The following is a 20773-nucleotide window of genomic DNA, read 5'->3' as shown; positions in this document are numbered from 1 at the left end:
TCCACAATCCCCCAACACTTACTATTTTCTGGTACGCGTGCATGCATGCATGCGTGTGTGTTTGTGTGTTTGTGTTTTGTGGGTTATTGTTGGTTTTTTTTTTGTAACCACATTTTTTTTTTCTGGCTGGTTCTCACACAGGCTTTGCTTGCCTCTCTCTGGCTTTGGGGACTGGCCGTTTTCCCAGGCGCAGCACCTTGGCTTGGGGAAGCCGTGAGAACTGAGTGCCTTTTGAAGGAGCATTTGGCTTCTGCAGTGGAAGAACCTTTATGCCTGGGGAGCGTGGGAAGTTTTCCTCTTGCTGGCTTAGGAATGAAGTTGTCACGTAAATGGACCAACAGACCTGAGGAGAGGGCCTGTCCTCCCGGCTGGCGGGTCCTCTCTGCTGATGGGTCCAGAGCAGTGAGGTGGGAAATGTACCATGATGAGACTCGCTTATGGCCACAAAGTCAGCAAGCTGTGTGACTGAAGAATTCTTTTTGTACTGGGTGCCGGTGAGGGGTGGTGAGTAGAGAGATGTTGGTGTTTGCCTCTCCCCAGCCACCCTGGCCCTCTCAGAATATTCTGTCTTCTGCCAGGAGGCCAATTTCAGATTATTTCTCAATGTTCACTTTTTCCTTGAGTAATGTTGTGAACTTCCCTTCTTCTCTGAGGCCAGTAGTAGAATCCAGTTACGTTTCCAGGATCTTGCTACTTGGGATAAAATTCTTTCTAAGAAATATAGGAGATGTGGCTGTGCAAAGGATGAGAGCCTTGTTCTCTAGTATTCTAAAGCACTATAAAGACCGTCCTGGGAGGGGGGAGATACAAGGAGGCAAGGAGGGAGTGCAGGAAGCACTGAGAGCAGGGAAGGAATCCAACTGCTGCCAAAATAAATACTAGAGAAAGCCCCCAGGCTCCTTGATGTGGAGAATTTCCTCTGAGCTCTCCGCAAGACCCCAGGGACAACTTAATGCATCACTTGATGCATTGAAGCAAATCGTATAAAAAGCCTAGACAGATTTTTCTTTGAATTTTTCGAGTGTAGAGTAAGAAATATTGTCCTTGCCACATAAATAACTTTTGAGGGAGTTGTGTCCTCACTGCATGGAGGTGCTGAAGATCCTGCCCCTGAGAATTTAGTGTGTTCTTCCTGCCCTTCCTAGGGTGAGGGGTGGGGGGCAGGCTGCAGCATGGAGCCCCCACCCAGCCACCCTCTCTGCCATTCACCCTTTTCCTTGCCTGCCCTCTCTCCTACCCATGGCCACCCCTACCAGCCCACATACTTTCTAGCTCTATTTTGCGAAGTCCTTTCTCCCTGACCCCTCTAATATGAAAGTAGAATTTGGCAAACAAGCACGTGTTGACAGAAAGCTTTTGAAGAGACTTACTTTAGACTAAAGCACACAATGGGTCTTATAGTTTGCCTTAGGCCACCATTTAAATGACTTGGATAATGAAATGGAAAACCGGATGGACTAAAATAAGAGTCTTATATGTGCTGGACAGCAAAGAATGCTCCCTCCTTGCCTCTCTAACAGTTGCAATCATTGTTTCCATAACTTTGAAGCAGATTCTGAAATCAGTGCTTGCTTCTGTATCAGTTCATAAATTATTAGGGAAATGGGTGAGTTTTCGCTTTTGCTGTCAGTCTGTTCATTTGACTTGTAACTTCTGGCCTTATCACAACACATTAATGTGTACTTTAGTTAAGCACAGTAATAAATAAAACATTCATTTAATTTTATACCTAAAGATAAATGTTGGGAGCTATTAAATACTCCTATAACTTAAAAAGGTCTCCCAGGAAGAATTTGCCTTCAGTAAATCATAGAGCTGAGTCTACAGGCCATGCAAGTGAAATTACCAATACTCTAAACATGGTTGGCTGATTTGGTGCAGTTTGTCATTTTTCCCTTGTCTTTACCTGTGTGTTTTTTTCAATATCTGTTGAGGCTCAAGGTACTTTAGAAGAGCTCAGTAAGAAACAGTGTCTTATTCGTCCATCCATCCATCCATCCATCCATCCATTCATTCATCTATTGAGTACCTGCTACGTGCCAGGCTCTGTGCCAGGCATTCTATTCAAGAGCAGTATTTCTGTGAGGATGGTGTGGGCTAAGACATGCACTCGAAGGCTTAGAGAATAGACACTAACTTGAATATTAAACCAAGAAAATTGTTTGGAGGATGTATTAGTTACCTAAGACAGGCTTAAAACAATAAACACTTCCTATCACAGTTACAGTGAGTCAAGAACCTAGACACAGCTTAGCTGGACATCTTCAGCTCAACACCTCTAATATGGTTGTTGTCAAGTTGTTGGTCCGGACTTCGATCTCATGTGAAGGCTCAACTGGGTCTGGTGGTGTCTGCTTCCAGGTTTATTCATGTGGTTGTTGGCAGGCCTTGTTCCCTCATGACATGGGCCTCTCTGTAGGGCTGCCTTATGACATAGAAGCTAGAGTGAGAGCACACAAAACAGAAGCTATAGTCTTTTTATACCTTAATCTCAGAAGTGACATTCCATCACTTCTGCCCTATTCTTTGTCAGAAGTGAGTCAGGAAGTCCAGCTCAGACTCAAGGAGATGAATTACAAAGGAGTATGAATATTAGGAGGTGACGTCTGGCCTTAATACATCATATTAATGTGTAGTTTAGTTGAGCACATTAATAAATAAAACTTTTGTTTACTGTTAGACCCCAAAGATAAGTGTTGTGATTTATTAAGTAGTATTCTAACTTCATATTACAAATAGTATTCTCCCAGGAGGGATGATGGGCCATCATTAGATAGGGGCCATCTCCCATCTCAGAGGCTACCGACTACAGAGAGTATATCAGTTAGGAATTGGATTTAACTAAGTGGCTTAAACACATAAGCATTTATTTTTCTGACATACGTAATGAGAAATTTAGAGGCAGATAATTATGGCCTTTGCTCAGAGGCTAAGGGCTTTGTGGCTCTTCTAGCTTTTTGCTTATGGCCCCAAGATCACTACTGGAACTCCTGCCTTCATGTCTGCATTCCAAGTAGCAGAAGAGTGAGTGGGGAATGGGGGAAGAACGTAAAAAGAATACCAGCCTAGTCTCTTCCTCCTTCATTCCAGGAACTGCCACTCAATGAACTCAATTCACATTTCCATGACCATCCCTCCCTGTTGTAGAGCTTGGGGAGTGTAGCCACATGAACCCATATCTCAAAGAGCTCGCTGCCTCCAGCCTTTCCCCCACCTCATGGCTACTGAGACCTGACTACCCTGCCATGCCACCACGCCTGCCCCTTAAGCTGATCTTGTGCCCATCAAGCCAATCATGGCCCTTATTAGTAGTTGCTCTTGTTGTCAGAGAGGCAAGCGTGTGAGCAACTTGAAGACACCCAGTCTACCCTGCTTTGCCAGGGACTTAAGTCAGAGCCCTGGAATCCCATCTGCCTTGCTTACATCTTCCCTATAACAGTGACTAGTTAGAAGTCAGGGTCCTGGAGAAAGACTGTCTAGGCGCAAGTCCTTGCCTTGCCACTCCTGTGTCCCCTGGGATGAGCTGCTGAATGTCTCTGGGTCTGTTTCCTCGTTTATCAAGTGCCTGCCTTGTAAAGCTGTGGGAGGATTATGTGAGGGGATGCATGGTGCTTAGCCCAGTGCCAGAGGCACAGTAGGAGCTGTGCACGTCAACTACATAGATGGCGGTGCTGATGAAGATGATGGTGAGGACAGCGATGATGATGGTGATGATGGTGGTGGTGGTGTCCATTTTAGAATTTGATTGTACTTTCCTTACTCCTGAAGATGTGCTTATCCATATATATCACACATACTGTCTGTTTTTCCTACTGCAAAGAGAACACTTTCCCACTGCAGATGGACCCTTTTGCCTCCCTGTCTCTCAGGGTAGGGGAGATTCCAGACCAATGTGGTCCACATGCCCATACAAGTCTCCAGACAGGCAGCATCTAACTTAGGAGCGTACATGTGGTCCAGAGTATTCTTCTGAAGTCATTAACTCTCTTTGCAATTTCCCAGAAATAAACTGATATAAATTGCCTATAGGTCTGCCCCCTGAAGATACATTTAACTCTTAACATGACTTGCATGTGGCATTAATAGGATCAACCTGAGCTCCGGGTCCTGGGAATTAGAGGGAGATAAATGAATAAGAAACAGGGAAGAAGAGATTGGAAGAAGGCAGGGATGTGAAGCAATATTTTGAAATAGGGAAGTTTACCGATGATCACCTATATCACTAGTGCTCAATGTGGTGTCCATCCACCCTTCTTTTGCTGAAGCCAAGCTCATTTCCTCATGGGGAATAGGTCAATGAAGGGACAGCGGGCTGAGAAGGCTGACCTGTACCCAGCAAGAGTGCTAAGCATATATGTACTTTGGAGGCATTGGCTCCTTCCCAAGAAAATGCTTGTGAAACTCAAATTGAGTTGTAATTGTCAACATTTAAGGGAGTCTGTAAAAAGTCATTATTCAGTAAACGATATCCAATGTTGCAGTATGTGCAAGGCACGTGCTAGGTGCTGGGGACACAGAAGTGATCAAATAGGCAGAGCCTGTTCCAGGTTGCTGTGTTTTTGTTAAAAAAAAAAAAAAAAGGTATTTTGCTTCAGAAAAGCCAAATCGGACACCAGGGAGCCTGGCAGGGGATCCACTCTGGGGTCAATGCTGGAGGCTGCTCAGCTTGCTATACCTGCTGTCTGCCCTCATCCAAGTCCAGAGCTCATCCAAGTCCAACCTCAAGGCCGCTCGCTGCACCTTAGAGCCAAGGGTGAGGTGAGTGTGAATTAGGACGACTCTTTCCTCTCCTGAAAATTAAAATGAGCAGTCCCACAACTATCTCATCTTGCAGTCGCTGGCATAGTTTACTTTTTTCTTCTTGTGTCTGGATTTTTTTCCCTTGGGCCTGCTGGGTCATGGGGCTGCATCCTTGGTTCAAAGCCAGTGAAAAACTTCAGGAAAGAACTTCTGGATTAGTAAGACTGGTTAGTGGGCAAGCAACCGGCCCTGGGAGTGGGCAGCTGACAAGTCTGGGCATGTCTTGCCATCCCTGACTGCCTTAGTTCTAGTTTCTGTTCAGTAGATGAGGAGCAACCCACAACTTTGGAGGGAGCTTGCCTTTGTGTACTGAAGATGTGGTAGGATGAACCCACTGAGGACCATGGAAGCTTCAGCATGAAAATAGGCCCCCAGTCCAGGCACTAGGGAGTTTTAATAATGAGGAAAATGCTCACATTGTAATAGTAAGTGAAATAAAGCAGTGCACAGTTATGTATACAGTGTGAATACATCTACGTAAACAGATGAGGAGAGAAAGGGAGAAAGCAGGAATGAGCAGAAGGAAATGCATCAAAATATTAATAGTGCTTGGCTTTGGGAAGTGGGATGAACGGTCTCTGCTCCTCTGTATTTTCTAGATTATCCCCAGGCAGCATTTATAACTTTTATAATAAAAACTATATAAACTTTATATGAAAACATACATGGTTTCAAGATCTTAATACTTTGCCTGCAGTTTTAAGAATTTCAGATAAAAGAAACTCTAGCTACTCTGACCAGCAGATGCTATCTGGATGACTATGGATTCTTTCACCATTAACCAGGTAAATGCTAAAAAGAAGCTGGTGGAAGCTCTTGTTAGTTGGGCAATCAGTGGGTGAAATCACCTATGAAATGAAAACAAAGCAAAAACAATATGAAAGCGAAAATTAAAATTGCATGCACTGCATCAGAAGAGGACAAATCCTGCATGACTCCACTTCCATGAGTGATCTAAAATAGTCAAACTCACAGAAGAGAAGAGAGCGGTGTTTGCTGGGGGCGGAGGAGGGAGGGAAATGAGGAGTCGCTATTCAATGCATGTGCAAGATGAATAAATTCTAGAGATCTGCTAGATAGCCATGTGCCTGATCAATTTTTTTAAAGGTCTGAGAGGACGGGGAGGTTCAACAAATCCCGAATGATGGTGTGGTTAAGGCCGCTGCATTGCAGACCCTCCGTTCTGCTGCCCGGAGCTGACGAGGGTTAATTATGATTAGGGCTCGTTGCGTGTAACCGGAACCGCCAATAGCAGAGGCTCAAAGGACGCAATGTTTAATTCTCTCATGTAAAAGAAATCCAGAGGTAAGCAGTCTAGGGTCACACGGCTGCCTCTCGTGGCTAACTCAGGCCCTTCCTAACTCATGACCCTGCCCTCCTCAGGTGGTGGCCATGCCCAGCTGCAAGGGGGACTAACAAATATGGAATTGTTCTAGGGAGAATTATTCTGGGTTCACCTGAAAACCAGGAGCTCAATTATTTGGGGCAAAGGGGAGAGCAGATGTGGGGTTAGACAACCAGCGGTCACTGCCATGCTGTAATCTGAGCTGTGTTTGGTAGAATGTTCCTGGATCCTCAGGTGATGCATGGCAGTCTCTCAGTAGGGTCTGATGCCTCCTTTCTTCATCCAGAGGCCTATAAACAATAATAGAACAGTAAGATAAATTACCTGCCCCACACAATGGAACTAGGGGCAGGATAACCACAACAGCCCTGCCATTCCAAGGGGGGAAGACCGGAGCAGGGGCAGGGGGCAGAGGGGCATGGGATGGGGGGGGCACACACAGGGTCTCCTGGTCCAGCAATTCTGAAGTCTTCCAGGCAGACAGGGTGAAACCCTTCCCGTGAGGCGGGGGTTGGGGGGTGTCCCACCATCTGTGGGTTTCTCTTTGGGGACCCTGTCCATCTATTGTGCTTTGGGGCCCCTATGTATGTGGGGGAGGCCATGCCATCACTTTGGGGGGCTGAAAATGACACGGGGTTGGGAACATGTCCTTGGTGGGGGCTGTGTGTGCAGTTTTTCTGACCTACTTCCTGTTGCTGAAAGGTTGTGGGTCCCTGAATGGTAAATGAATAGTAAATAGTAAATAGCTGAATAGAAAATGCTTTTTTTTGCTTAAGCTAAAATTCACATCACATAGAAGTAACCATTTAAGAATGACCAATTCAGTGGCATTTAGTATGACCACAGCATCTTGCAACCAGCGCCCCATTCTAGTTCAAACCTTTCTCATCACCTCGAAAGCACGTGCTGCATCCATTTAGCAGTTTAGCAGTTGCCCCCTATTCCTGCCTTCCCCAGCCCCTCACAACCACTGAACTACACTCTCTCTCTGTGCACCTGCCTATTCTGGATATTTCATATAAATGGAATCAGACCCTCTATGATCTTTTGTGTCTGGCTTCTTTCACTTGGCATAATGTTTTCAAGGTTCAGCCACATTATAGCATGTATCAGCATTTCGTTTCTTTTTATGGCTGAATAATATTCCATGGTATGTATCAAATACTTTTTAAACTCACAGTTTCTTTGACAAGTCAGGTTCTACAAAAACAGTCAGCTTCTGATCTGGCTGCTTCTAGTCGGTTCCACATGGCTATACTCATACCCAGAGTTCTTGCCAAAACACTGCTCTCAGCCTTGCTTTACTTCTTTTCTTTCTTACCCCTTACGTCTATCTCTTTTGATCGAATGTGGCTACTTTGGATCTTCCCAGAGAGGAAGGCCAGGCTAGTTCAGGCCTTGGTCACTCAACGATCCGCTCAGGCCCATCTTTTACTATTTGGAATCTATAACAGTTGACTTTTTTGACTTTGCAAGTCCTGGATTTCTGAACTCTTTCTCTTCCTTTCATGACCATAACTATTCCATTGATTCTCAGACAGCATTGATTGTAAAACAGAGCATGGTTTTATACGCCATGAAAAATAAACATTTGCTGATTCAATCATGACATGCCATTTAGTGTGAATGTCGTTATAGTGTATATTAAAAAAAAAAAGTGCATCTCAGAGTCAATGGCATGCAGTAATAACAGTAATGACTTCCAACACTAAATGAGGCTTACTATGTGGCCAGGACTGTGGATTATATCTTGAGAGGTAGTGGTATTATGATCTCTTTTATATAATGAAGCAGTGGAGACAGAGGGAGGAGGAAATTGCAAAGAAAGTTAATGACTTCAGAAGAATACTCTGGACCACATGTACGCTCCTAAGTTAGATGCTGCCTGTCTGGAGACTTGTATGGGCATGTGGACCACATTGGTCTGGAATCTCCCCTACCCTGAGAGACAGGGAGGCAAAAGGGTCCATCTGCAGTGGGAAAGTGTTCTCTTTGCAGTAGGAAAAACAGACAGTATGTGTGATATATATGGATAAGCACATCTTCAGGAGTAAGGAAAGTATAATCAAATTCTAAAATGGACACCACCACCACCATCATCACCATCATCATCACTGTCCTCCTCATCATCTTCATCAGCACCGCCATCTATGACCGACTCTACTGCTCTTGATTGGAAGACTCCTGTTGGGATATAGTCTGCATTTGCCAAACCTTAGTGCATTTGCTGTTCAGTCAGTCACCCAGGGACAAACATTTATGGTAGGAGTGTGCCTGTGAATAGGGTGGGATTTTCCTGTCAGGACCTTTCAGTCTCATGGGAGGGGTAAAAGATTATAGTAAAATATGAAAGCAAGACAGGGAGAAGGAGTTTCAATTGGCAGCCTCCCTCCTGGGCACACTCTGTCCCTTCCCTGGCTCAGGTTCCCATGTGTGCTGATAGTATCTTCTGATGCCTCTCCATAGGGAACACGGACCCATTCTTAGCCAGTGTCATAGACCAGATGCTGTGGAAGGGCACTGATGGCCCAGCCTGGACCCATACCATGGGTTGCTAGTTGCCCACTGAGATCCCTTCTCCCTTTCTTGCTTAATTCAAAAACACATTGTATTTCAGGTGACAGTGTGTCCAGTGGAAAGACTACATTTCTGAGACTAGCTTGTAGCTAGGAGAGGCCCATGTGGCTTAGTTCTATATGTGGCACTATTATGTAGGATTTTCCGAGAGAATGGTGGGGCTGGGAGGGGCGTTATGTTGCTTTTCCCATCTTCCATCACTTCTTTCTGCTGTTCATCTGGGGAATGTGGATTTGCTGGCTGGAGTTCCAGCAGCCGTCTTGTACCAGGAGGTCACATGAGGTTGAAAGCCATGCTCCAGAAGGGTAAATCAGAAAGATAGGTACCCAAGCTCCTAGTGCCCTTTTGGGGCTGCCACATCAGCTTGTGCTCCCTGTGTCAGGCTGCTTTTATGTGAGAAAGAAACAAAGTCCTAACTTAAGCCATGGGTACTTTTTTTTCAGAAACATGCAGCCAGACGAAATCCTAGTTGATGCACTTGCCCAACTGTGTGAAAGGTGGTGAGGCACACTAGAATGATAGAACCGCCAGTACCACATGAAAGGGGAAGGGGAGGGTCCACCAGGAAAGGGTGCCGTTAGGCAGAGTGACAGCACATCCACTGCAAAGAGTTGCCACTTGCTGGATGCTTACTAAAGGCCCAGCCAGCCCTCTGCTAAGTCCTCCACCTGCATCTTTATTTAATCCATACCAAAATGCTGTGACAAGGCTCTCCTATGACCATAGTTATTCTCAATTTACCAATGAGGGAACAAAAGCCCAGAAAGGTCACTTTCTCAAAGACCACTTAGTTGGGAGGTGGGTTCCAATCTGGCTCTGCTGGACTGAGAGACAAACCCTTAAACCACACACAGACCCCAAGAAGCTGTGTCTATGTGGAAGCTGAAGAGTGGCTTAATCAGATCTGTGGCTTTGTCTCATCACAAAAGTGAAAGAAACAGTTCAGAGAAGGGAGTGGTGCATGGCGAGGCTGAGGCAGGAAGACACAGGCAGCCCCCGCCACACCACTGGGCACTGCCTCAGGGTGAGGTTGGGGTGAGTGATGCTCAGACCCAAATGCCTTCCATGGCACTTCTCAAGCTGTCGCTGGGGTTGATCCCTATTACATGTGAGATTTAACCTGGAAGTTTCCATGAAGAGCCCCTCTAGATCAAATGCACTTTCGTAAGTTCATGTGTGATTACGTTAATAACCCATCCGTGGCCATCAGGAAGTGTGCTGATTTTTTTTTTCAATACAGTTCAAGTTTTTGATTATGAGCTTTTTCAAAGGGAAAACTCAGATTGCTTGAGGTGTATGTGTCCATGAAGTGAAAATTAAAAAGCTAATACTGCTGCTAAAAAAAAAAAATCACTGGGCTGCAAATCAAGACAGTTTAGCAGCAGAATAAGCTCCACTGATCTCTTGGCAGTTTGCAGCAGACCCAAGAATTATTTAGACATTAAGGGTTTTGTTGGGTTTTGTTTTTCCAGTTATCAAGCCTAAGAAACTTCCCAGTTACACCAAATCATGCAAAATGATGAAGACTATCATCCTCTGCTGTTTATAATGGAAAGAAGCCATTCATAAGTTCTTCCTGTTAACCAAGAATGAGGAATTTTGCTTTATGTTTTTCTTGTTAACATTTCAATATAGTCTGTCTTCACCAAACCAGAAACAGCTGATACAAACAATAACTCAGAACACTATTAACGGGTTTGCTGGGACTAAGTAATATCATGGGAGATTGAATACTTACTCATGGATGACGCACTCTTTACTAGCAGTCACCTAACCCCGTGCTGTAATGTGTTCTCCATGGAGCACCATTTCTCTTGGTGTTCCTCCAACCTCACTGGCCAAGGATGCTGGATCCCCTTCCCGTGTTTATACATTCTCTCTCCCTCTCTATCTCTCAGCCAGACCAGATCTTTAATTCTGTCTTTAGAACATTAACTCTCAAATCTGCCTCCTTTTCCCAGAATTCCAGGCCTACTCAACATCTCCACATGGCGGCCTGATAGGCATGTCCAAATGAAGGTGGCCCCAACAGAATCCACGATTTCACCCTCCCCCAAACTGTTTCCTTTTGTACCATGCAGTTGCTCAAACTAAAAATCTGAGGGTTACGCTTGATCAATCTCTGTCACTACCCCAAGCCCAATTCATTCATCAGCATTACCTCTCAAACTTTTTTTCTAGTAGGTCCTCACCTCTCCATCCCTGCTGCAATCATCAGACTCCCAACGGGATACACTGGACTTCAGTTTCCACTTGGTCCTACACGAGTGATTTACACTCAGCAGTAAGAGTTAGCCTTAGAAAATTTAAATCAGACCACATCATTCTCCTGTTTAAAACCCTGTGTCTCCTTGTTGCACTTGGCATAAAATCTGAGCTCCTTCCTTGCCACCCTCCCCAGGCCATCTTCTCTCCCTGTTGCTTACCAAGCATCGGCCATGCTGGCCTCTCTCATGTCCTGTGGCCCATCAGGCTCCTTTTGGTTTGGGAGGCCTGGACATCAGCTGATTGCTCATCCCAGAATGCTACTGGCTGGCTCCCAGCTGTCATTCAATTCTCCACTTGAATGACATCTCTTCAGAGTGGCCTATCTAGATGGCTTACTCATCTCAAATAGTTTCCTCTTACCTATGCTAATTTTTTCACAGTTCATAGCACTGGCTTATATTTTTCTTGTGCACTTATTTTCTGTCTTTTTGCAGCAGAATGTAAGCTTCATGAGAATAGGCCCTTTTGTGTGTTTTTCGCTGCTGTGCCCCGGGGCCTCAGTGCTTGCATCTGTCAAGCCTTCATTAAATATTTGTTGGATGGTTGAGTTCCAGACTTCTTGCATTTTGCTCCACGTAGTCTGCTATCTTCTTCCTTTCTTTCTTCTAGTCTGCTTTGTTAAGTAACGTTTTGTAATCATGCAGCTCAGTCATAGTCACTGAGTTTTAGAAGATGATGCATATTTAGTATGTGATTCATTCATTTAAAATTCTAGACTTTTGATTATATCCTGAGACTCAAATACTGTATTGATAGGAAACTGTCAAATAATGAACCACACATACCTGGCATTTTACAAGTCAATGGCATTGATGATAATAGCCGATATTTAGTGATTGTCCTGATTGTTATAAGCACTTTACATGCATTAACTCTTAATTCTCATGTAACCCTATGAAGTTGGAACTGATTTTGTCTCCATGTTGCAGATGGGCCAAGTGTTTTAGTTTTCTAATGCCATGTAACAAATTCCCACAAACTGAGTGGCTTGAAACAACCCTGTTTATTAGTTCACAGTTCCATCGATCAGAAGTCTGGGTGAGTCCTCCAGGGTCCCTGCACAGGGTCTCACCCAGCAAAATGAGGGTGTCATCAGGGCTGGGCTCTTATCTGAAGGCTTTCAGGGAAAACCCACTTCCAAGCTCATCTGGGTTGATGGTAGAGTCCAGTTCCTTGTGGCCATCGATCTGAGGGCCCCGTTTCCTTGCTAGATCTCAGCTTGGAAGGACTGCCCTCAGCTTGGAAGGACTGCCCTCAGCCTGAGCATTCCTGTGCTTTGATTCTCTGACTTCCTCTTCTGCTTGCAGCCAGGGTAAAAAATCTCTACTTTTAAAGGGCTCACCTGACAAGGTCAGGCCCACCCACTAACTCCTTTATGGTCAATGGACGTGGCCTTCATTACATCCCTTCCAGAAAAATCCCTTCCCAGAAGTACTTAGATTAGCGTTGGACTGAATAACCAGAAATAAGAATATCATTACTCTGCAAAAATGAGTGGCCCAAATTATAATCCATGCTCACAAGTGATTTTAATTAGAAAAACTGTATCAAGTGTTTAGTTTTCCTTTTTTCTTGTTTACCACCTGGCAGTGACAGGGATCACTAAACAGCCCTGAGGTTGTCAGTTTAAGTCTAAGATGGTGCTTTTGGGGGGTAAAAGATGAGGTGCCAGGACTGACCTTGAGCAGTGGTGTGATGCAGCTCCTGGCTCTGTTCTCCTGCAGTGGAGTGGCAGAAGCCCATCTTGTTCCAAGTGAATGAATCAGAGACATGAGAATATGATTTATTGGAGTTGATGTTTCCAAGAGGTGAGTGTCTGTGTCTGAGGAGGGCAACCACTACTCTATACATAAGCCTGAACTTTGCCTCCTTAAAAAGGCCCTGTGTGTTCATAATCCCTGCAGTATAGACCAGGAGTCAGAGCTCCAGCTCCCCATGGCCCATGCCATCAGCCACGACATCCTCAGTTCTGAGGTTCCTTCCTATTTTAATTCACATGAGAAATAGATGCAAACTTGAGAATCTGGGTTCTTTTTGCACCTGTTATTTCCTAATTTGTCAGATGTCACCCCGTGCCATGGTGTGAATCAATGCCAACCATAAGGCTTAGAGTGGAGTATACCTTTGAGGTTATTTGGTCCAGGGATTCCAACCCTGACATGCCTGGATACCTGAGTCCAGAATTAGCACATATGGTCTTTGTGTACAAAGCCCATTGCATTGTGTGTATTTTATTGTTCTTTCTTAAGAACCATCTATAGCTTTTATCAGACTCTCAAAGGGGTCTTTGTGCACCCAAAGTTAAGAATAACTGGCCTAATCTAACCCTTTTCAAATGCAGGAATAAGTGCTTCCTTGAGGATCCTGAACAGGTGACCAGTTAGTTACTGTATGAAAAACTCAAGGGACAAGGATATTCAGGAGGTTTGGTAATGGATGGATGCAGGGGTAGGCTGGCTTGTCCTGGCTTGAAAGAGCTAATTTGTGCCTTTCTTCCCAACTACCTTTCAGTGACATCATGCTGGTGGCTTGAAATGAGCACTGGAGGGAGAGTTTACATCAGAGAAGTCAGGGAACGCTACAAATCAGGGCTTGTTGTATTCATTTATATTTGGAAAGCCTATTAGCACCCCATTAGGTGGATGACAGACAGGATAGCCCAGGGCTTCCATTTCCATGACTGGGAGCATGGAGGTGCTGGTATGCCTGAGGGGATTCAGAGGGATGACTGTGACAACTGCTTGTGTCAGCCCAGGAGAATGGCCCTATGGGCTGGGATGTGGAGTCTTTTAATGAGAGAAAAAGGGGGGAATTTGGGCTAGGAATCTTGGCAAATAGCCCAGAGCAGAGGCAGAGGGGAGGAGAGAAAAGAATAGTCGGAGAAGGAGGATGATTAGCAAACTGTAGGCATTAGGATATAACATGTGGCTCACTGAGCATAATGACATTTCATGAATTCCTTAAAGAGGGGAGGATGGGAGTGAGGGGCGGTTATCTGCTTCAGCCCACGGCCAGCACCCAAATCATAAGACTAACAGGGTGAGGGCATCAAATCTCAGTAGCCATCTATAAAATAGTACTATAGGATTCTTTAATTTGGGGTCTTATGTAGATGATAAAAGGATTTATTGAGGATGGCCAAACCCACACACTGTAGGGAAGACAATTTCTACCTCATATAGAGGAGACATCAAGCTATAAAGAATGTACATGGAGATTTGAACAAATGGGGAGACATACCATGTTCATAGACTGGAAGATTCAACATAGTAAGGATGCTAATTCTTCCCAAATTGATGATGTATAGGTTTCATGCAATTCCTTTTAAAATCCCAGCAGGATATTTTGTAGATATAGAGGACTTGATTCTAAAATTTATATAGAAAGAAACAGAATAGCTAAAACAATTTTGAGAAAGCAGGATAAAGGTGGAGGAATTGCACTACCTGCTTTTAAGACTTCGCACATAGCTACAGTAACCAGGACTGTGTGGTATTGGGGAAGGGATGGACACACAGATCAACAGAACAGAACAGAAAGTCCAAATACAGAGACAAACAAATAAGGCCAACTGATATTCTACAAACTTTCAAAAGCAATTCAGTGGAGGAAGGATAGCATTTTTTCAACAAATGGTGTTGGAACAATTGGATATCCAAGCCAAGAGGAGGAGGAGGGGGATGGGGAGGAGGAGAGGAAAGAAGAAGAAAAAGAATCTCAACCTTATAAAAAAAATTAGCTTAAAATTGGTCATAGATCTAAATATAAAATGTAGAACACTAAAACTTTTAGAAGAAAAGAGGAGAAAAATATTCATTACCTAGACCTAGAGTCAGGCAAAAATTTCTTAGATATGAGACCAAAAGCACAATCCACAGGGAAAGAAATCACTCAGTTGGACTTCATTAAAATGAACACTTGTAAAAGATAGTATTGAAGAGGATGGAAAGACAAACCACAGACTGGAGAAAATATTTGCAGGTCATATATTTGATTTTAAAACTTGCATCCACAGGGCACCTGGGTGGCTCGGTAGGTTGAGAGTCTTACTCTTGATTTCTGCTCAGGTCATGATCTCAGGGTCATGAGATTGAGCCCTGCATCAGACTCTGTGCTCAGTGGGGAGTCTGCTTCTCTCCCTCTGCCCACCCCCACACTCACATGCTCTCTCTCTAAAATAAATAAATCTTAAAAAAAAAAAAACTTGCTTTCAAATGTATAAAGAAAGGTGTAAACTCAATAGTAAGCAAACACACAATTCAATTAAAAAGCAGGCAAAGATTTGGACAGACACATCACCAAATGAGCACATGTTAAGATACGCAACATCATTAGTCATTAAGGAGATGCAAATTAAAGCCACTAGGAGATCCCATTACACACCCATTAGAATAGCTGTTATTTCTCTTAACAAAAAATACTGACAATAGAGGCGCCTGGGTGGCTCAGTCTGTTGAACGTCTGACTCTTGATTTCGGCCCAGTTCATGATCTCAGGGTCATGAGATCCAGCCCCGAGACAGGCTCCATGCTCAGGGTGGAGCCTGCTTAAGATTCTCTCTCCCTCTGCCTCTGCCCTTTCCCCTCCTTAAAAAAAAATACTGACAATAGCTGTGCTGACAAAGGTGAGGAGCAACTGGTCTCTCATTCAGGCGTTGGTGGAAATGCAACAGTACGGCTACTCTGGGAGAGAATTTGGCAGTTTCTTATAAAGATATACATACAGTTACCGTAGAACCAGCAGCCCCACTGCTGGGTACTTACAGAAGAGAAATGAAAATTTGCATCTATGCAAAAATCTGTATGCAAATGTTCATAGCGGCTTTATTTGTCGTAGCCAAATATGTCCCTCAACAGGTGAATGGATAAATAAGCTATGGTATGTCCATATAATGGAATAGTACTTTTAAATAAACAAAGGAATAAATATTGATACACACAACTTGGATGGATCTCAAGAGTGTGCAAGTGCATGCACGCGTGCGCGCATGTGTGTGTTTGGGGGTATTTTGGAGCAGAGTAGTATCTCTGCATTCCAGAGGTAGTGGACCTCAGCAGAGCCCAGGAAGCCCTGCGCCCAGCCCTCAGCACAGCCGGCCTCCCCCAGCTTGGTACAGAGAGAGGCTCATCCCCATGGAGTCAGTCCATGGGGTCCGGCCCCACAGCAAGGCACACTCCATCTCATTGATATTTTCACACCAATCTCCTCTTGGGGAAGCTAGACTTCATCCACCATCCAACTGTGCCACCGCGGACGTTTCTTTCTAGTATTTTTCTCCCCTTCTTACAAACGCATGCCTTTTCTCCTCTTCCCTAAATCCCTCCTCCTCCATCCCTCTCAGCCATCCTCATTACCTTAGTGAAAAATGCCACCTCTTCATCAAAGGGAAATTTTATTGATCTGTAATCATTTAAGGTTTTTAGTAGAAAGACTATAATTGTGTACTATTGTCCTTACATTTAAAAAAAATTGATGTCACTTTTTTTTTTTACTACAAATGATGAAACATACAAGAGCATATGGAATATGCACATAGTGGTCCCTCCTCGCCTGGTCAATGTCCCGTGTTGTGGAGGGCTCCACCCCACAGGGCCAAGCCCTCCCCGTGAACAGTAGGTCTGGTACCTCCTCCCAATTCCACTGAATTCCCTCTGGTCCTCACTTGTGTTATCAGCACCTCCCTTTGTAGTAAGTCATTTCTGCCGGTAAGCATCCCAGCAAGCTGTTATTTCTCTTAACAAAAAATGACATTTCTCTGGACCCCATTTCCTTCTCCAGTGATAGCTATTTCCAGAAAGTATTGTCTTCCACCTTTCTCCCCCTTTTCTCTCTGGCTTTTGAGACCTTCACCAGCTCCTCCCAACACCAACCTCCCTCACCAAATCCATGATGCTCTCCAGCCGCCATCTCCGTGGCCTCCTAGCTGTGCTTACACAGGTGTTCATTCTCTTCTCTTAAAGCACCTTCTTTACTTGACTTCTCAGGCACTACACTCTCCTGGCTTCCCTTCCACCTCTCTGGCCCCTGCCCCACCATCTTCCCTCACCATCCTTTCTCTGCTGGCTCCTTTGACCCCCTGATCTGCAAAAGCTGTAGGGCCCAAGGCTCAGTTCTTGCTTCCTTTTCCTATACTCATTCCTCTAGTGAACTCATCCACTCTCATGGCTTTACAGACTAAATTCCATCTAACTGAAGATCCACTATCAAGTTCAAGTTCCCCCATGGAAAAAAAAAAACACTGCCAATTGAACTCTTATTTCATCATTTGCAGGTGTCCCTGGACTGCCCTGGGGTTAGTGGTAATGCTTCTCGGCCCCAGCCCACTGTGCGGGAGCAGGATTCAGACTCTTCTCTCTATTCTTTCCTCCCAGTTCTCTTTACTACCCAGCTGGTGGGATCCTTATATGGTCTCAGGGAGGTATCACCTGGTAGATACTACAATGAGCCCTGCCACATATGATTGTGCATATCATGGACTATGTAAATTTACTCTCTGGGGTTGCACAGTGTACCTGCACAACTATGTATTATTGTCTGACTTCACCCATTTTTCCATATCTATTTTTTTTCTTTCCTCATAATACCCTGTCCTAAACTTTAGAAACTTAAGAGTAAGAATGAGACTCTTGAGTTCTGTGCGTTCTTCCCTGTCATCCCTGAAGTAGTGGCCATAGTCCTGGGCTTTGCTCCAATTGAGCACCGCTTACCCCCTGGGTGTGATTAGAGGTAGCCAGACCCTAGCTGACATAGGCCTGGGAGCCCATGCTGGAACCAGTCATAGTGACAAAGGGTGACATTCACTTGTTTTGCTTAGCCTAATCAAAGCTCTGCCCTGGGTATGGGGGTGGAGTCAATCCCAACCAAGTGTCAAGGCTGCCACTAACAAGGAAGAGACAGGATGAATGGCGGGCATCCATGGGTCTACTCCACGAGGTCTAAGGCAGGGGAGGTATTTGGGAGATGGAAGTGACTGGAGCCTGTGTTGAGGTCCACAGACAGGAAAAGGTTAAGGATGTTGGAGGGAAAAGGCCTATATTTGATTAGGAACAAAATCCTAGGAAAGAAGTGAGGATGGAGTGAGGGGAGGTGCTAGATTTGCAACAAGGGGATGAATCGTCTCCCGGGAAAGAGGGTGGTGGGGAGACATGTTTGCTTAAGTGATGGAAGGACCATGAGGGACGTTCCCTGATGCCCTCATGTCCCTGATTGGGAGGAGTGCTGTCTGTGCAGACATTGGTGGCATGTACTTCTTGGGATGTGTCGGTGGGTAATTCTAACTGGCCATCTCCATTAGTGAGAATTCTTACTGTTGTAAGGGATAGGTCACTCCAAGGCTAGGATTTTGATTTACCTCTCAAATGAATAGAAAAAACATCTACTTTACACACATCTGCAGAATTGGGGAGAATATACCATAATGTAAGGGGATGTATGTGCAAAGATTCTTTTAAAAGTTCTCTGTGGGAATTCATGTGGCCTGGTGGTTAGGAATGTGGGCCCTGACACCAGGCGGCTTGGGTGCCCATCTGGGCCCTGCAACCTTGGGCAGGCTCCTGGTCCTCTCTGTGCCTCAGTCTTTCCTAGAAAGTGGGGGATAACCTTACTCAGAGGGCTCTTTTGAGGATCAGAGGTTGGAATACCTGTGCATGTTTAGAAGAATGACTAGCATCTAACAAATACTTTTCCATGTGAGCCATCGATATTTATAAGAATCCTATGACATGCTAGAAAGCACTGTCCTCAGACTGTGCACTCTTCAGGAATGAAACTTCATTATCTTACTAATTCGATGAAACCTAAATTTTTCCAATGCTATTTTCATTGGTGAAGGAACATGTGGATGTTTAAAAAGTGTTTCCATGTAGCCATGTTCTGAGCGTCACCATTGTTTTCCTTCTGGTGGAATATGCAGAAATTAGCCAGTTGAAAGAGAATCCACTCTAGAACATTCTGTATTAACAATTATGGGAAGCAGTGCTGCTGATATGCCTTAATGAATGTTTTGTTTATGAATATGCTGGGAATAGCCTCCCCCTTCTCACTAGTATTCTCTCCCTACCTCCCAGCCCAAATGAGAAGAGCTCTGGATGGAAGTTCAGTCAGGAATTAAGAGACAGCATTCATAGGATTATTCAGTGCAGCACTCTATAGGAAGGACACAGTTCCAGTGACCTTCCACAGTGATAGCTCAAACTGCTGCTTGGAGAGGAGGCCCAGCTTCATGTCTGAGGCCTTGCCCTAGAATATTCCAGAAGCTCATTGTAACAGTGTTGCTGTGGAAGAAACCACTGCTAAAGTGATGAGGCCTCTGGCAGGGTCTTCCCAGCAGGAGGGTTGTGGCCGCCACTTGGAACCTACATTTCCCAACTATTTCAAATTTCTGTAATTTATTCCTGGTGATTTTTTTTAATTGATTGTGTTTTTTTAGTTCCCTCCCAGGGATTAATGAGTTGACTTAATACCAGTCTTCATAAATAAAATAAAGTCTGGCTTTCTACACATAGGACAAAAATCGCAACCCAGAACCCCTATTTCAAGAGCCCTTGCAGACTCCTGGCTTTGGTGTGGATCTCCCATGGCTACTGGGCCCCCACAAGCTAAGAGATGTCTCTCGGGGATGACCTACGGCCTCGCTGAAGCCCCATCTTCAGGCTGCTCATGAGGCTGCTGACCCCATCCTCATTCCCTGTTCTCCCCTAGAGAAAACACTGCAATGAATGGCACAACAAAGCTAGCCCTAAATTCCAGAAAACCAACAGGCATTCCTCTCTCCTGGGGGAAAAAAAAACCTGCCAGAAATGAAAATATTTGGCCAGTTGGCACCCTGCAGCTTTCACAAGGAAGTCAAAGCACTTGGGCCTGATACAAAATGCCCTGATTTTCCTGTTAAAAGAACCTAATAGAATGCTGAACAAGTAGTCATTTTCCCCCAAGACAAACCTCGCTGTAAATGGAAACTGGGTCTTTTGACCCCTCCGGGGTGAGGTCCACGGCACACAGATGCTCCTTGCCTGGGTCTTCTGTCTTCCAACAAAACATTGTTTCCTTATTTTCTCTATATCCTTTAAGGGTCTCAGACTGTGGCCTACACAGCAGGAGGCACTAAGTCAAAACGTGTCTAAGAGCATCAGTGTTCATGCATGGCTTTGCGTGTGTGACCTTCCAGAAACCATGGTCGTCCTAATGCAATCACAGCCGCCCTTCTGGGCTTCTCGGGAGGCAGCTGAGCATCACGTGGATCCTGCTCTCCTCCATAGCCTCTCATAATTTAAAAATGCAAGAAGCTGTGGAAGACCGCCCCACCCGCGGTATCATTCCAGAGAAAACCGGGAAGCAGAGGCTCCTCTCTGTCCTTGCCCGTTAACATTCATCAACAATCTTTTAAAAGTTCGATTGCTACACCTTCATTTCATTTCTTGGGATTTTAATATTCATTTCTGGCGAATTCTTGAAGTCTGAAAGACGGACAGAAAAGATTTTGGAAGTCACTTAATCCTCAAAGCAGAGCACACACCCTGCTCATAAACAGCTTTGAAGAGATCCGGATTTTAGATCCCATAATCTATTATGTCAGAGGAAGATATGCAGAAGAAAACATGCCCTGAAATCAGTCTTGCCAGGGCAAAAGTAGACCCAACCTCCTTAAGGAATGAGACCATATTCCATTCTCCCCCCTTCCCTGAAATGCCTTGAAATGAGCAAGCGGTTCATGGGAGCTGTGCAAGATATTACAAAATTGCAGTGTATATTTGAAATTCACATGCGCCTGAGATTCATGCATTT

The 20773-nt window shown here is 44.7% G+C and overlaps 1 long non-coding RNA gene across 1 annotated transcript; it reads right to left on the bottom strand.

The window, feature by feature from the left end:
• Positions 1-5678: 5678 nt before the first annotated feature.
• LOC135361740 (uncharacterized) lies at positions 5679-20761 on the bottom strand. Its single transcript, XR_010405552.1, has 2 exons — positions 19931-20761; positions 5679-6435 (listed from the first exon to the last, which is right to left on the bottom strand). It is a non-coding gene; the product is annotated as an uncharacterized LOC135361740 (long non-coding RNA).
• Positions 20762-20773: the final 12 nt, after the last annotated feature.

This window comes from Mirounga angustirostris, unplaced genomic scaffold (genome assembly GCF_029215605.1).
Source record: "Mirounga angustirostris isolate CCGP_5_RB_7025 unplaced genomic scaffold, mMirAng1.0.hap1 SCAF_10, whole genome shotgun sequence".
Classification (NCBI taxonomy): Eukaryota; Metazoa; Chordata; class Mammalia; order Carnivora; family Phocidae; genus Mirounga; species Mirounga angustirostris.
Note: the sequence above shows the minus strand (reverse complement) of the source record. Positions and strands in the feature narration are given on the sequence as shown.